This window comes from Cygnus olor, chromosome 7, assembly GCF_009769625.2.
Source record: "Cygnus olor isolate bCygOlo1 chromosome 7, bCygOlo1.pri.v2, whole genome shotgun sequence".
In the NCBI taxonomy this organism is placed as follows: Eukaryota; Metazoa; Chordata; class Aves; order Anseriformes; family Anatidae; genus Cygnus; species Cygnus olor.
Genome location: NC_049175.1, coordinates 37,611,758 through 37,629,325, shown reverse-complemented (window position 1 = coordinate 37,629,325; position 17,568 = coordinate 37,611,758). Strand labels below are relative to the sequence as shown.

The 17,568-nt window shown below is 43.1% G+C and overlaps 1 protein-coding gene across 4 annotated transcripts in view; it reads right to left on the bottom strand.

Annotated features, from left to right (window-relative positions):
* JAKMIP3 (Janus kinase and microtubule interacting protein 3) overlaps positions 1–17,568 on the bottom strand; it is an 89,520-nt gene that overhangs the window by 56,748 nt on the left and 15,204 nt on the right. For all 4 annotated transcript variants that reach the window (XM_040563953.1, XM_040563952.1, XM_040563955.1 and 1 more), the window contains exon 2: positions 8,563–8,708. The gene's annotated coding sequence lies outside the window, so the exon portion shown is untranslated. The remainder of the gene's footprint in view (positions 1–8,562; positions 8,709–17,568) is intronic.

Genomic DNA, 17,568 nt, shown 5'->3' with positions numbered 1-17,568 from the left:
CTTCTGCAATGATAACTTCAGATTTGTCAACAAAACACCTGCTATAACAACAAATACAGTTCTAAAACTACATTCCAGAATTATTTAACTGAAACAAGAATAAACAACAATGAATGTCCTGGAACTGATAAGCATAATAAAAGTATAGTACAACTGCCAGATGTAGGTGGCATAAGACAACACAAACTCATTCCAAAAAATTTGTAGTCTGAGATGAAGGCAGATGAAGGTAGGGAGGAACGTGATTTTTTTATATATGTTAATGCTATTTTTATTGCTGCATCCATCCTATGGTTCAGAAAATTCTATGAGAGTTCTATGTAAAAATAAATAATTAGCCTATTAATCAAATCAAGTGAAATTCCCATGTTCTGTGAATTGCGTGCACAGAGGTGAACTTGACTGACATTATCACAGTTTGTCCTTGCTTCATTTGACTCATTCCTCACAGCTGTTGATGCAGACTGACAGTCCATTAACGTTTTGTACTTGATCACTACGTGCTGAACAAGTCATCCAGGCTGCTGTCAGTTCTTCCTCTGGTCAGTATTTAATTCATTGCTTATTGATAGTATGAACAGATTTAATTTAATAGAAACCTAAGGATGACAAGAAATTCTGCACAAAAATGCCACGTCCTAGAGGCTTTGTTTGGCACCAGGGCAGTGGAACAGAAGTGCCATCCTAAAACACGGATGTTCCCTCAATGTTTCTTTCATACTTTGTATACTTTCAGGAGTTTTTCTTATAGAAAAATACTTTGTCAAAGCACTATGGGAAAAAAAATCAGCAGCACAAGCTACTTTGTAATTATACCATGCAATTTTTCAGTCTGTAGATTATGGGCTATGGGTGTGAAAATCCAGTTCGTTCACATTTAAAGGATAAACAGCAACACACATGCAAAGAAACAGTTGCCTCTGCTTCTCTGGCAAAGCTGACTCAACTGTCAATTTTTCATTTTTAAGTTACCAGTGAAAAAATTAATGGGAGTGAAATTGATGGGGGAAGTGGCTGAATTTTGGGAGTAACTGTGCAAAGCTGCTGCGAGATGGGGAGACGAGACTTGGAGAAACATGGTTGTTTCTTTCTGTGGTGCTTGCCTTTGTAGCCTCGAAGTTTCTATAGAAAAAAAAAGTGTTTGGTCATTCAAAGAAATTAAAATAAATAAAAATTTACAGACGTAGCCTGAAAAATCTCTAAGGAGAATGCAAAGATGTTCTTAGTGTTTAAAATTCATGCGTCTTTGTATACGAAGATGCAATGCATTAGCAATTACCCTACAAAAGAGGCTTCTTATAGAAAAAAAATGGGGCAGTCTATAGCCACAGGCACTGAATTTTCCTGCGATGAATGAAGCATTTTTGCATATTACAATGATTTTCTTAAACAATATGTTGTAATGACAGATGTAGTAGGTGGAGTCTGGTTATTTCACAACCTGAGGAAATGAGAAGCAGCACAGTACAAGATTTTAATTGCTAATATGTGAATGTCAGACAAATAATAAATTTAATGATACAGTGATTTGTCAGAATAATTTAAATCAGAATGGTTATTTTCAACAGGCAAAAGCTACAGGAATTTTTCTTTGTTTACAGAAAACACAAGTAAGGAACTGAACCAGGAAAGTAAGCTGAAAGGCTAAAAGTAATGAGAGGTATGCTGGGAGGAGCACAAGCCCAGCAGCTGATTTTCTGGGAGACTGTGCAGTAACAGCCCAAGGCAGCCAGATACCCTGCACACAGACCAGCTATTTCACTAGCACGGGCTGGCATTGGCTCAGAGCCTCTGGGGAGCACCACACGGAGAAGCCACCATCCTGAAACTGCCCTTGCAGAGGCAGGGGCCCGGTGGTTTCTAAGCACAGCTCACTTGATGGGAACTCTGCCTGAGATAGGATTAGTGGCGCTAATGTGTCCTCCTGCTTTCAGAGTTTGAGCTTTTAATTTTTGTTGAAAATATTACCGAGGTTTTCCTGTATGAGTCAACACATTTCATACCAAGCATCTGCCTAAATATGATTTTTCTCTACTAAAAACAGAACAAAACAAACAAACAAACAAACAAACACAAATAAAATAGCATATTCCAAGGAAGAAAGGCTTGTATTGCAACGTTTGCTTTGAGTGCGTCTACAAAACCGTTGAAGATAAAGCATAAAAGCAGCTCAGACCTGGTAAGCTGGAGGCCTGTCAGAGGCCCCAGGTGCTCACCTTCAGCCAAGCTTTGCCAGAACAGGCCACTAACATCCCGCATCCATTCCCCAGAAAGCAGGGCCAGGAGAATTTCTCCTCTGACACCTCCACTGTGGCTCATGTAAACATGCCCATGCCAAATCCCAGGTGACAATGGAGGGAGACAGAGCAAACTTTCAGATCCTATAGACTCCCATCAGTTCAGCGTGGGCAAGGGGTCCAGCATGAGGAACGTCTTCCAAACTGGAATGCTAAAGCTTTAATGAGATTTTCTTAGAGAAAAATCATCTCCCTTGCCAGTACTTAAAGTAATAAACTTGATTCAAAAAGAACCACACAGAAATTAGCTGAGGACTATTTTAATTAAGTCTTTAAAGCTGTCCTTAAAAGGACATAATGATAAAACTTGAATGTAGCCAAGAAAAACACCCAAGGATTAAGAGATCTGGATAATAGGAATTTGATCAGCCTTGGTAATGATCTGTCTGCAAAATGTACTACTGACAGTGAGAGCTGCAGAACAATGGGAAAGCTGCCCTGCACACCACGCTTCCGAGCTCAAAAACTTGTGGGGAAGGTTTCTCAGAGGAAGACACACAAGACAAAGAGCACATTTCCCCTGTCACAAAGACAAAATGGGCTGCATTAGTTGCAGATGTACTCATACAAACAGCAAAGTGGGAAGGAGCATGCGGAGGAGGTGGTTGCGGTAGCATCTCCATGTGCTGTTACAAATCAGCAGGCAAGGAGTCACTGGTCAAGGAGTGGCAGTACCCGTCGGCGATGCTACAACTGCTTTTACTCCTGGATGTATCGGACCTCAGACCTTGCTGGTGGGTGCCCTGCACATCCCTCCTGAAATGTAAAAGGCAGATACCGGAGAAAGACAGAGGAGGAAGTGCTCCTTGCCCTGCTGGGTGCCCTGCTGGGGCACGGGGGCTCACACTTTCCTCCCCACAAGACAGGGACCGAACCACCCCTTTGGTTACAAACCCGAATCCTTGTCCTTCCTGGAGAAGTGGGAGAGGAGGGAAGGGAAATCAGCCTAGGGCTGAGGACTGGGAGTTCCAGTGTTACTAAATGCTCACTTTAATTATTTAATTTCGTCTAATTCTATGCAAATTAATGAATGATTAGTGAGTGATACAAAGATTTTAGTCTATACTCGTGAAACTCCACTGGTTTCAAAGACATTAGTTTTAAAGACAAGAAGCACTCAGGCTCTTGAGCTTCTAAACATAAAAAGATTAAAACACAGTGTGAATGATATATATTATTACTGACAAGATTCATTTATCTCTGGAAAACCAAGAAACATAACCTGAGTTACTGCTCACCTGCAAGAACATTGATTTTGAAGGCAAAGCAGCAGCAAAAAAAAAAAATCGTTATTAGTATTTACAACAGACTTTGTGTCAGAGAGAACAAAAGCATCAATAAACATGTTACCCAAACCATTCATTTATCACTGGTTTTCTGTGCTGAAGAGAGCCGCAGGAAGAATAAACAAAAGACATACAGGCATCAAGCACGTACTCACTCTGCCACGCAGCCTGTAATTTACTCCCAGGGAGCAGACCAGTTCGGGAGGCATTGTCCTCTCCTGCTCTGCATTTCCTCGGGAGGTTTCATCGGGCAGTTTGCCTTCTGTTTTCTGCCCAGCCCCATGCCCTGCCCAGCCCCATGCTCTCTCAGGCAGCACTAGGTTCTGATTTGGGGCGAGAAGGCAGCCCTGCCCGCGGCTGGAGGAGGCAGCAGGACCTATCTGCCCTGCACGACCCCGCGAGCTGCGGCCTCCCGGCCCTTGGGTGGCACGTCTTCTCCTAACTGGGACGTGACAGAGGATAAAAATGCTGCCAAGGATGGCCACGAACCATGGAGGAAAAGTGGATCCCAGCTCTGTTCTCCCCCTTGGGAGAAGCTCCTGTGGCTGCAGGTGTCACACGGCCGGCAGACCGCAGGAGGAGGAAATGATTGCAGAATCGGCTCGGTTCGGGGCTCCTGGCCACAACCCCTCAGAGTCAGGTCGATGTAAGCAGTATAACGCATCAAAGGAGAAAACCCCAAGGCAGTGGTCTTATTTTCAAGAACTGGCGAGACGCACAAAGGACCCCTCCAGTATTCATTGTCCTACAGATCAGAGCGGGATTTACACGGTTTAGAACCATTCATCCTTTTGGCATATGCTGAATTGTTTTTCCGATGGATAATAATGGGAAATCAGACTGGGCAGAGTAAGGCAGCTTTCTAGTGGCAACCATGAGCTTCTGTGTCTGCAATGAAACAAGCATCATTGTTGTAAAGTATGAAAGTAGTTATTTGTATTTCAAAAAAAGTCATGGTCTTGTAATGCTGAACAGTGGTGTCTGTTGGTGCATGCCTGTGCACACATGAGCCATCTGGGGACTGGTGGACAAATGCCAGTCTTAAAAGAATATTTCTCCCAAATGCTGTGAGAAAAAAATATCCATAAAAATATTTCCAAGCCAACATCATTGTACTTACACAGAACTCAGCAGAGTTTGTCGTGCTGGAGAAGGGATGCAAATCAGCCAGTTCTGGCTTTCTCAGCTACCACGCTCTGACAGCTAGCTAATGTGTGGTGAGCCCCAAAACCTAACGCTGAGGTGCCAAACCCGAGAAAACAGCCCAGCTGAGTGGGACACTGCACAGTCCTGGGCAGTAATGGGCAGAAAAACACATTTCTGATACATGAGGTATGTCGCCCTTGAATTTTATTTTATTTTTCAACAAGTTCTGTAGACGGGAATCTGAGAGACATTTTTATAGTAATGTCTTCATATTTTTGATACAGGGAGAATATATTATGGATATATGGATATGATTCCTGGTATGTTTGATATTGAAAATAGCATCAATTATGCAACATAAGGTGTCTTTAGCAGGGCTCATCATTCTTTTTGCCTCCGGACTTGCAGTTCAGACATCAAGGCTAATTGGAAAATACATTTTCTAGTTAACAGTTTCTGAAACCATACTTGAATTAAATGAATAGATTGCTACCAGAGTACCAATATTTTACACAAAACAGCTTAAACAAAACACTGTTTTTAGAAATACTGGACATTTCAAATATATGATATGAGCTTGTGAAAACGCTATTCTTTTTCTCTTTTGAAAAACTATTATAACTAAAGGCTTTATACAATCCTTTTTCAGTCTCTGGCACACCTCAAAATATTGTAATTGAAAGAAAATGCAATATGCAAACGCAAAATGCAACTCAGCCACAGACATATATGTTTGGTACGGTTGAGTTCCCACTTCCTGATACGGGGAAGCTCTTCTTGAGTAATCGCAGTTTTTCACTTCAAATTTCAACGGTTTATAGATCTGAATAAAAGAAAATTGGCCATCCTCTGAAAGGTTGCTTCATGCTGGGCCAAAGTACTGGGTTTGTGCTGGTTTTTTATGCCTCAGAGATAATAGTTTACTGTGCAACTCTCTCATGATTAAAAAGTAGTTAAAATTAGTTAACATTGAAAACTAAATGTTACACTAAATTGAAAAACAAACAAACAAACAAATTTGGCTAATGCAGTTCGACATGACAAAGCTGCCATGACAGCAGTTGCAAGATAACATTCAGGACGTGAACTGTGCCATCAAGCAGAAAAGGGTTCAAGCCTCGCTAGCCCATGCACGGGCAAACCCCAGCAGCAATATCTGTGACAGAACCAAACTCCACGCGAGCTGGCACTAGCTCCTAGGGTGGTTCGCTGTCCCGCCAGCCCGGGCTGACCTTATCCCTATCCCAGGAGGACGGCACGGCCCCAGCAGGGCGGCATCTTGCCGCAGGGAGGGCAGGGTCACCCCGGGCTCGCCAGACCTGGGAAGGGAGGGATTAAGGAGGAGGAAGGGAGTACGTTTTGACGTGATACTCAGACCTTAACCTGGCGTTGGACTGTGCTTTGTTGAGCTTCAGTAGCAAAACCAGCATAGGAAGTGAATGACAGACCATTTTTTAAAAGGGAAGCCATGTAAAGTCTCATTTCTTTGAATCCCCGTTTTTAGCAGAAGTGACCTGTACCAATAAGAAACTCAAGAGCACTTTCCAGAGTTCACAGATCCCTGATTATCCCATGCAACCTTAATTTAGTGCTACTATGAACATATACGTATTATATATATATTTATAAATATATAATCAAACTCATCTCAGTTTATTTTTTTTTAAGAAGACCAAATGCAGTTATCTCAACTTAAACTTCCAATATTTGTCTCAACCACACTTTTGCTGAGAAAGTTTCAGGCTTAAAACAAAACGTGCATGAAATCTGGCAGAAGACAGCAAAGTAAAACTCAAGCACCCAGGGTATGAATTCAGGACGCAGAAGACTTAAATTCAGGGCCCTACTTCTAACCAAGTGCCGTGCTGACTAGGAAACAGCATCTTGTCTTGAAGATTTCCACTCTGAAAAGAGCTAGTGCACGCTTCTGTATGCCAGCAAGTCCCTTGTGGACTACCCTTGTGCACCTACCAAGTGCACATCCTTATCAACAATTAGCTGTTCTAGGGTAAATCTCAGTTTCCATAGGGAAAAACAAACACAATATTTCCCAGCATGGAACAACTTTTAAAACTTAAATTTGATGACATAGTAACTGGTTAAAAAAAAAAAAAAAAGGCAAAACCCACCACCATGAACTAATGAGCTTCTGCAGATGGAAGTCTAGCCAAAGTTTTGCTTAGGATTAGATCAATTCCAACAACAGCTTTAACAGACGCATGTCAAATCCTGACTGACCTGAATTTTTCCTCACAGATTAATCCCTCACCCACTGGTAGCTTTAACTCATTGATGGGTGGACCACAGTTACAGAATCCAAAGCAAAATCCTGAACCCTGTAAGCTACACATGCATTGTTTACCTGCCTGCATCACATGCACACTTATATAAACCCCAACCACTGATTTTTCATAATAAATTTTAAAGTTTTTGTTTTTTTAAAGCAAGACATAGGTGGCTGCCCAATCTATGAATAGCCTACATAGTTAATAAATAGTTTATAGTAAATACAAAAGAGAGTAATAAAATTTAAGTACTGGAAGACCTAATTGTTACTAAATCTGAACAGGTAGAGCCTGATATTTTAACACCACAAGTTTAACATTATCTAAGCAGGCCACCTTTCTTACTTTTACATCTCTTATGGCTAAACTGCTGAAAGTAAAGAAATTATATAAGTTAGAAACAGTAACTATTATGTAGGAAGATAATTTTCCTTTTTCCTTAGATATTCTTCAGTACTTTAGGTACAAAAATACATTGAAGTTATTATAATAATATTACAAAAATACACCTATCCAAATTCTCAGTTAAACTGGAGCAACTCAGAATAATTTCACTGATTTGTCTAGCATTATTAGCGAGGAGTGCATTTCAGACTTAATTCTGTCAGCTTAATGTTGTGTCATTCCATTATCTTGATCACAAACAAACTGTCTGAGCAATGCCATCCATTTTCCCAAGGAATTCATCCCTGTATAATTAACTACAATCAACTGTAACACAGATGGCGTCGTATGATCCAAAAGTGCTTTATAGAAACCTTTTAAGCATGTTATTAACATCCCTAAATAACTAACTATTTAATGCTACCTCTCCAGCCCTCTTCTGCATGAACACACAACACAGCTGGATTTGAGAGAGCAAAAGGCAGCATTTAATTGCAGCACAGTTATAAAAGAATTTCAGCTCTTGGATTTATTCGATTTATAAATGAGTTTGTAAATAACAGACTCTACTGTGGCAACAAAAACATTGCATTTTAGATTTCATAAATAAGACTAATTTTCAGAATGATTCATCCTCAACAAACTCAGCATTGTGGAACTGGACAGCATGGAAGGACACTGATGGGAAGCAGAGCCTTTCTTTAGCCTGACCATGGCTTTCCAAGTGAACAAAATATATTTTTATTTGTCACATTTTGCTTCTTTTATAACTAGATGTGTGCCCAGTCCTACACTGATATAAAAATTTACATTTAACAGCAACAAACAAGAATTTGAATGGAAAGATAAATCTCCTGAATGAAAATCAATCGCAAGTTGTTAAATGCCCATCAAGCTCTAATGCAAAGCTGTTCATTCACCCCTCCCCGAAGTTTATTCTCTGGGGATCAGATTACTTCAGACCTGTTTTCTTATTAGTTTAAATTACCTTGTCTTGACAGTTGCTGAGATTCTGCTCCCTAATTTCAGCCCACCTTACTTAATAGGGAGCAAGCCCCTTGGCCCATAAGCTGATTAAGAAAGAAAGCAAAAATACGATCAAACAGACAGACTTTCTGGAGACTTTTTCTGACCCTTTTAGCAGGGACAGGCTGGAGTACCCACCGAAGACAGCAGCGCTGGGGATTAGCACCCTTCCTCTCCCCCAAACATCTGGTCGACGTGGGCAGTCCCGGTGAGGGCTGGATGTCCAAAATTTCATGGAATCACGTATGAGCCTGATGGCATGGTCTCAGGTGGGAAGAGGGTCCCTGGGAAAGACCAAGAGAGCTTTTAGTAAATTCTGGCAAAAGGGAGGTCTGTATTAAAGTAACTGAAGAGGCAACGTGCTGCTCTTCTGGCTTCTGCAAGAACATTGTTAGAGAAGGTGAAACTGAGAGTGATGTCCAATTTAGAGATGACAAATGAGCGCAGAAAAGAAAAGCTGTTCAAACAGCACATTACCATGACCTAACATTTGGCTCTCAGTATCACACAATGGGGCTTCTTAGTATTTGAAGTGGGGAGCATTAAACAAATATTCAGTATAGGAACTGGACTGGCAAAATCGTAATGAACACAACAGAGTCATTTATAAATATATTTATATTTATATATAAATATAAAAATATTATATATTTATATATAATATATATAATAATATAATAATATATACTATATATATTATATATAATATATATAATATTATATATATATATATATATATATATATATATACATATATATATATATATATTTATGTATTTTTATATAAATATACCCAATTAGCTGGAGTTAGTTTAAGTACACAGATTTCTATCACATTATAACATAATAGCATAGGGAAGGGAATCATTTCCAGAACCAGTCTTTATTTATGTGCTCTGGGGTTATTAACTCAGTTTTACTTTCCTTCCTGAAGGAAGCCAGCAGTTTGATACATCAGAGCTCTGGAAGGTTCAGTGAGAGCAGTGCTTTCTAATTGTTGGGTTTCCTCCGTGTCTTTGTACCATCGCTTAAAACACACTGGGAGACGGGAGAGCAGTGTAAGATTGTGTCTTCTCCAAGGGAAGAGAGAGTCGCACAAAAGAAGTTATACACGGATACAAGAGACAAAACAAAAGGTGTTACTACTATCAGTTTTAGTTAAAAAGCCAGGCTTTGCACATTCAGAATAGCAGTTCTGAGCTTGAGTAGCACCGACTTCAGCAGCAGCACATCACCACTACTTCCCTGTAGAACTTGCTTCCCGCTGCCCCGTGGAAGCTACACCAGGCACGTTCAGTGCCTGTAAAGCCACAAGAACAACGCGAGTCGCTCTGAAAACACTCCTAGGCACCAAACCTTTATTTGTTTGTAAATCATGTTGAGGAGATAAGAATTGCAGTATTTAGCTTACCACACCTTGCTGTGAAATGAGCACTGAAGCTGCTGGAAATGTAATATCCAGACTAAGGTCTCAATTCTATATATTTTGTTTGTGTGTGATGCAACAAGCTTGTAACAGAAACCTAAAAGATCTCACACATGAAGCAAAATGAACTGTAACTAAGAAGTGTTGAAATATAAAATAGATGGGGACAGATTTAAGTGAATAATAGAAAATAACAGAAACTTTTTTTTTTTTTTAAGTACTTGAGAATTGCTACTGAATTTAGCACTAGTATCTTCGGGGATCACTGTATAAAATAAAGCTCTGCATAACTAATTAATTCATATGCTTTCACAGGTTTCATGATTCACCTATTAATGAAGTGATCAATGACTTCTCACAGACAGTGTCAAAATACACAATTCCTGATACTGCACAATTTAATAGCATAGAATTGCCTGTTAGGAGAATCTGAATTCTAAAATCCCTTTTAGAAAAGGATTTAATATTTACATAGATATATATTGTTGGACAACTCCACAGAGTAGCTCCACTACATATCTAGAAAGGCTGCGTTTATGCAAGGGGTGAAGATGCCAGACAGAAACAGTGCAGTCGGGAACAGCTGTAACCCCTTGTGGCCTCACTCACAGCCCTCTGAAATCATGCATTTTCCATTTATTTCACCAGGTTGTCAATTAGGCACTTGAGCCAAGTTCCACTCAAGTCAGTAGGAAACTTGCCATTCACTAAAACGATCCCATAATTAAAGTAGTGGGAAGTCACTGCCTGAAAGGCACTTCTCACGAGCATCAGTTCAGCAAGCACAGCCCCGTCCGTAGACCGCCAAGCCCAGCGTGCCGCCAGCATGAGATGGGTTCTGGGGATTAGCGAGGCAGCGAGGCTTTTGGTGTGGAGCTGGTGTTCGTCCTCAGAGCCAGGAACGCGACAGTTCAGCAGAGCCAGCTCCCTGGAGGCCCCGGCTCTTTTCCTGAGAACCTCCGCCTGGTCCTGGTGCAGCGGCGCAGCACCTCCCATGGCAGCACCAGCCCGCACACCGGCACAGCTTGGGGAAGGGCGGGTGGAAAAACGGGGAATTAGCAGAGGAGGGTGCAGACAGCAGAGCTAGCTGAATGCTTTAACGGAAAGCACCACTTCTTAAATTATCATTTGCTTCTGGTACACAAAGGGCCCATTTAGACCAACCACTTTTTGGCAAATAATCTATCAGCCTGGGGTCGGAACTCAGACATGCTCCTGTAAGTCACAGCTGAGCCCCAGGCGCTCAGGTCAGTAGAAAAGAACCCTACTGACACGTGTGTTATAAAGCCAACACATCCTCTAATCCGTGCTAAGTACTGAAGTACTCGGTACTTGGAATACCTCTATTTTGTCTGGCTAAGTACATATTTCCAATTATAAGAAAAACATTTTAATCTTTTGAATCAAATTTAAAACATTAATAAGATTTAAAATAAACAACAAAATGAAACAAACAAACCTGACTCTGTCCAGGCTCTGGAAGATGTCTGAATAAAATCCTAAAGGCAAAATACCCTCCCAGATACTGGAACAGAAAGACTACTGAACCTTGCAGTAACAGAGCTCATGTCTCTGAACAGAAAAGCAAAGCGGTGACTAGGAGGGAAATGCTCAGAGCACGTAGGGAAGGCCACGCCAAGGAGCAGGACATGCCCCGTGTGCCGTGGAGCAAAGCCTTCCCGGGCCAGAGGCACGTCACCGGAGGTACTTCGTGCTAAGGATATGCAGATGCAGTGTTTTTTCACTGCTGCTGACCTTGTCAAGGTGATTTCTGCTCATAGGTGGCTATGCATTAATCAGATATACATGGCTGAGAATTTTAAAGCTATAATCTGATTTTTACTATTTTTCTTTTTTTTAAGCTGATTTGATTTGAGATGCTGCATCAATCTTCCCAGTCAAATTGCTTGGCTGGCAGATATCCATTTCTCTGCAGTTTTGTGCAACAGACCAGTAAGTGGGCTTAAGACTTCCTTTCAGCATGGCAGAACCAGACCCATCTAAAATGAAGTCAAGAATCCAGTCCTTTAGGGAAACGTAAAAAAAAAAAAAAAAAGTATGCATGTGTGTGCAATGAGAAAGTCAATAGAAATTATACCATGTTTCACAGCCTCCTGTTACTTGGACCAAGAAGGATAACGCACGCAGAGAATTAAATCTCTAATGGCACCAGGTAACACACGTGGCTCCAACTGCCATCAAAAGACATCCAGGGACCAATATGAAAAGGCAAAAATGAAATGAAATATAAACCCAGCTAGAAACTGAAGATGTCCATAGAACTCGAGATGTGTTGACGTCAATCAGCACACTTCTGCATAGGCTGCTAACATAATTGAGTATAACAAGAACATTTGTTGTTCTTGTACAGCTAAGTCCTGCCATTCTAAAATACAGAGTAAAATTTGCCATGCATCCCTTAATCGGGTTATTTCAACAAAAAGCACCTGCTTTATCTAGCTCCCTTCAAACAAAAGTGTCTGTTCTCAGGTTCTCAGTAATTGCACTTAGAAACCAGTGGTGAAAGCAGACAGCTTAAAGTACCTGATGCCACCACAAATGATGAGAAAGACTTCATCTCTCAGCTAAGCCAAAGATGGCTTCAAAATAAAACATTAATGAGCCAAAACCTTGTGGTCTATCCACAAGTGGAATCAGGTCCCAAACACCCTTTGTAGTCTTGGAGCTCCGTCAATTTGTCATCAATGTTTGAACTCTGGATGCTGCTCGAGCACAGGAACTGTCCACTTGAAATTTCAGATATGCGGTATAATCCATGCAAATAAAAATAGAGAGAAAACAGCACCAAAAGAAAATTGATGTTTCTAGTTTCTAAAGTCTCCTGGCCCTCCAGAGGACAGGAGCCGAGAGGTGACAGACGGGAGCCTAGCAGCAGCCGAGGCACCAAGTGCCCAGCGTCATTGTGTGGGGCTCCTATCCACTGCACTCACAGTGACTCCAGTAAAACACCCGCAAGCCCCGTCATCCTTGTTTAAAGGCTGTCAGGATTCCCCTGAGCACTGCCCGAGTTCACCTACCGCATCCCTTCACCTCGCTGTGCAAAGCCTCGCCTCGCCCTCCTGCTAGGAGCAGAGATCCGGAGGACATCCAGCAGAAGTTCCTCACCCTTCCTTAGCCCACACAGTGCCAAGTGACAAAAAAAACACACTACAGAGGAAATCTTCTGTGATACCACAGTTGCTCTTTTGGCCCTTAAAGCACCAAGGACTAAGTCACTCAGTCCCAAGTGGCATCTTCTGGCAGCAAGGCCTGCTGAGGTCTTACCTTGGGAGAACCTACTCACATGCAGACCTCTCCCTCACAAGGACTTGTTCAGACTGGAAATAGTGCTAGCCTTGCTTTTCTTTGTGAAAAAACCAACCAAACAAACAAAAAAATCTATGTAAAAGAACCGGGGAAACACTGTCCCAGACATCTCCATTTACAGAGAGGACACAGCTAGGGGAGAGCTCTCTCCTAGCTGTTTGCTTAGTGTTGCATCTGGGTAATCTAGCATTTAAATCCAGGATCTTCCAGCCTTAGAGCCTTCTGCACTTACTCCTTCAGAGAAAGTCGCCTCTCACATGGCTTGCGCTGCACCGATCTCTAGCTAAGAGGATGTGTCCATCTGGCTTCTGACTTTCTGCCTGATCCTTGCTCCTCACAGCGGGAGCAGCCTGTGCTGGGAGCGGCGGCTCCGCTCTCTGCCTGCGGGCACAAGGAACCGCAGGGCTCTGCCCTCCTGCCCGCTGCTGCCACCGCAGCAGCAGGGTCTGCAGTGGTGGAGGATGGAGCTATGCCTCTCCTGGGCACCTGGGTACTGTAACGCACGGCAACAGCCATGGTCTCCGTACAGCTGCAGCCTGAGCCTGGTAAAGTTTTGACAAAATATAGGTAAGAACTGTGCAAACACTTGTCATCAAGCCCACAAGCTCCAGAGAAGTCCACGTCCAGGCAGACACACTGTGACTACCTGCAGAGAGCTGCTCCCAGCAGGCAGAAGGGTTTCACAGGCTGCGCTGAGTCTGGGCCAGCAGACGCGACCTCAGAGAAACCTTGCATGTAAATGTGTAAAGGATGTGAGAACGTAAACCTGAGTCTCAGTTTCACAATGTATACTTTAGGGTTGGATGCTTACACAATTAACTGCTTAAGAAGGTTTAGTAAGATGATGTATAACAAAGTCTGGGCATGGGTGGGGGATAGAAACAAAGGAGAAACAACCACTGAGATGGAGAGATTCCCAGCTGAGGGCTCCAAGGACCAGAGCCAGGGCTGGCAGTGTTTGATATTCTGCTGGCAACCTGTAAAAAGAGTAAAGGGTGGGATATCAAAATCTGCTGATAACAGAGGATTATTTAGGTCAATCAAGATGAGAGAGGAATATAAAGCAAGAAAAGGGAAGAGAAAACTAAAACTATAACCACAGACTAGGAAATTAAGTAACTAAGCAACATGAAATTCAATGTGGGAAAGTACAAGATAATCCATATTTAAAAATACATTTTGACATATCCTGCAGACAGAGGTTTAGGAGGAAAGATCAAGTCATCATTGAGGACATCTGTTGTGCATGCAGCTAGGTAAATAAGATATTAGATTTTAATAGCAGGAGGCAGGAAACAAGATGAAAAGCATTATAATGCTGCAGAAGGATAAGTGGTAGGTACTCGTGATTACAGTAATATTCATCTAAAAGAAACGTAAAAGGTACAGCCAGGTAACAAGAGAATCAAGGCCTGTGATTTTTTGAAGAGGCATTAAACAGGCAGCTATAAATGACTGATGTCATGAAGGTGAAAAGAATGTTTCATTTACTTTTTCACAATAATACAAACACAAGAAGCCACCTGACGTTATTAAGGGGCATTGGCAGGAGGTAGTTACATGATTTCACAGCAGACAGACAAATCTTCCCTTTTGCACAGCGCACTGCAGACACTGGCAGCACTCCTCTGTCATTCTGCTGCTCCTGCCATCAAACCACCACAAGCCAAACCCACCACGAGAGACAAATGCTGCTGCTCTGAGCGGAGCCCTCACCCTGCCCTGCATGAGCCACCGGCCGCAGGGTGACAGTGGCAGAGCTGATGGCATCCAGCGCCAGCAGGACCTGTCACAGCGCTTCGGAAAGGTACAGCGACGCTACGTAGCCTCCATGGGAGCAGGTTGAGTAACAAAAGCATCAGAGCAACAGGTTTTGCTGCAAATGCCTCCCAGGTATTGCCAAGAGGGAAAAAAAATAAAATAAATAGTTGCTCTGAAACCCTTGCTTTGGATATACATACGTAAATCCTTTACAAATGAAGAAATTGAGCATTCCCTGGGCTAGCACGTGGCTGGCAACGGAGCTTCTGCTCCCCTGGTAAGAAAACATCCAGCAGCACAAACTCTCCAAGGCGACCTGCTGAAAACGGGAAAGCAGAACATGGAGGAGAGCTATTTCGGGCTGCACATACAGCACCTCCATCAGCCCTCCAGGGCACAGCACTGAGAGCCTCGCTCCCCCTCCCTCTTTCAGCTTTTATGTGCTCTAGGAATGGATACTGAAAGGAATAAAAGAAAAATCATTAAAATTATACACCCTTTGTAGTGCATGGTGTTTGTTGTTGCGGTTGGTTTTTGCTTTCTTTTGTTGTTGTTTTTAAGAGGCTTAGAGTAAAAATCGCCGCAGTTTGACTTCATTTTCAGCCACATGCAGTTTGTGAGGCCCAGCATCACTGCTCGCAGTGAGATACCATTGGTACACAGCCCTGGACATACAGCTCAATCTGCACATTGTTTCACTTCTTTAAAGCATTCTCCCCACATAACCCAGAGCTCATCAGAAAATAACTGGAAGCCAAGGCTCAGGGGGCTCCATCAGCATCCTCACTTGCTGTCTCAGTCAGGATTACCGTTTGGCTCCTAGCCCTGCTTTCCCCACCCCTGTCAGAGCCCTGCCCACGCACCGAGCAGCTCGGGGGTGCAGGGAGGGGTGAGCCAGCCCCCTGACCCGAGCTCACTCAGCCTGCAGCCCCGTGCAGGGCGACATCCCGCTCCCTAACAGCTATAAATAAGGCCGTCCAGCCCCACAGCTAACCACGGCATCACGAGAAGGACAGAGATTGTCCTCATTTCGGGTGATGCCTCACCTAAATCCCAGCTCAGCTGAGCGCTACAGAACTAACGTGTCTCCACATTTGTTTTTAAAATCGCATCCAATTAAATCGCCCAACAGGAAGCACACCACGTTACGTCTTCCCATGTCATGGCAAGGCAGCAGAGCCCCGGCTGCTGCCGGGGAGGATGGGCGGCTTTCCCGGCTGTTAATAAGCACCGGCATCATCTCGGAGTCCAAGTCAGACGCAAACAAACATCAACACTCAGCGTAGCGTTTAGGAGTGCTTGCTCTAAAATCAGCGTGTGCCGAGGCGTTGGCAGGCCCTGAGGACCTGTCTGCTACAAGGTTCATGCTCCCTTCCCAAGACGCCCTTCACAGTTGCTGCAGTCTTGGAAAGTCCCAACTGTCTGGGCATCAGCCAGTCTCTGCACACCATTTTTCCTTTGCTTTTGGAAAAAAAATAGCTAAAACTGATCTGCTGCTTAAAAAACAAAAGCAAAAGACTAGGAAGTTAATGGTAGCAGCAAACTCTGTCCTCAAAGAATTTGCAAAAATGTTTGTGATTCCCAGTACAAAATGACCGCCTGGCCTGCAGCCCCACACAGCAGCAAAGTGCTTCTGGTTTAGTTTTGGACCTTCCTTGTCCAAAGTGCATCAGGCAGGGCAAGGCCAGGCATTAGGGCAGAGACAACAAAGTTTCTTGGTCCTTCGACTTAATGAGATTATTTCCCCTGCCTTTCTGGTTTCCTTTTTGTCATTTCTGTATTGAAATCACATAATTTCTTCTTTCCTGTCGCTTTGCGTAAAAGCTGTTTGTACAGATGCCATGGTGAGATGGGAGCCAAGGTGTGGGGCCAGCCCTGCCTAGGCGAGGAGAGGAAGAAGAAGAGCCCCAGGGCTTGGTGATGAGAGGAAGGAGAAAAGGGGGATGGGAGGGGAAGGCCTCTGTGGAGACCGAGCTGAGCTGATCAGTGCAGCATCAAATTCACAGCACCTGATGATATTGCTGAGCTTTTTGTGAACTTTTAAAAAAGCTATTAAAAAGTCCATGAAAAACATATATGTATTCACGGCATCTTATGTTTAATATTTGCTTTTGAAATGTTTTCGTTTGCAAAATGCAAACCTGCAATTTACAAGCAACTGCCAGTTCGATTTCCATGCTTATATTTGAAATTATAGCCGGGGATTATTTTTCCATCTAAACAGTTTACATCTTAGCAGTAGTTCAACAGAACAGCGTTGTTTTCAAAAGTCAGATGTGGCATTTTAATGGTGACCAGAACGCTCCTACTTGTAGGTACCACCTGCAGCTTCTCTGCGGTAAGGAAAGCCGGTGAGCTTTCCAAAAGGCCAGCTCCCTGCTTCCCATACCCACTTGTTCCCTCCATTTCGCTCCCAGCTCCGTAGCCTCAGGAAGGAAGATGGACAAGCTTCAGGAAGCGAACAGCCTCCGACTGCGCAGCTGAACCACAGCAACGCCACGTAAAAGCCAGAATAAATAAGGCTGCTGCAACTCCAGCAGATAAACAAGTGCAAGGGCTGGAAAAGCACCGGGCTGCAGCTGCGGAGACCTTGGGCGGCGGGGACGGCGGCGGGGACCGGGGCAGCGAGA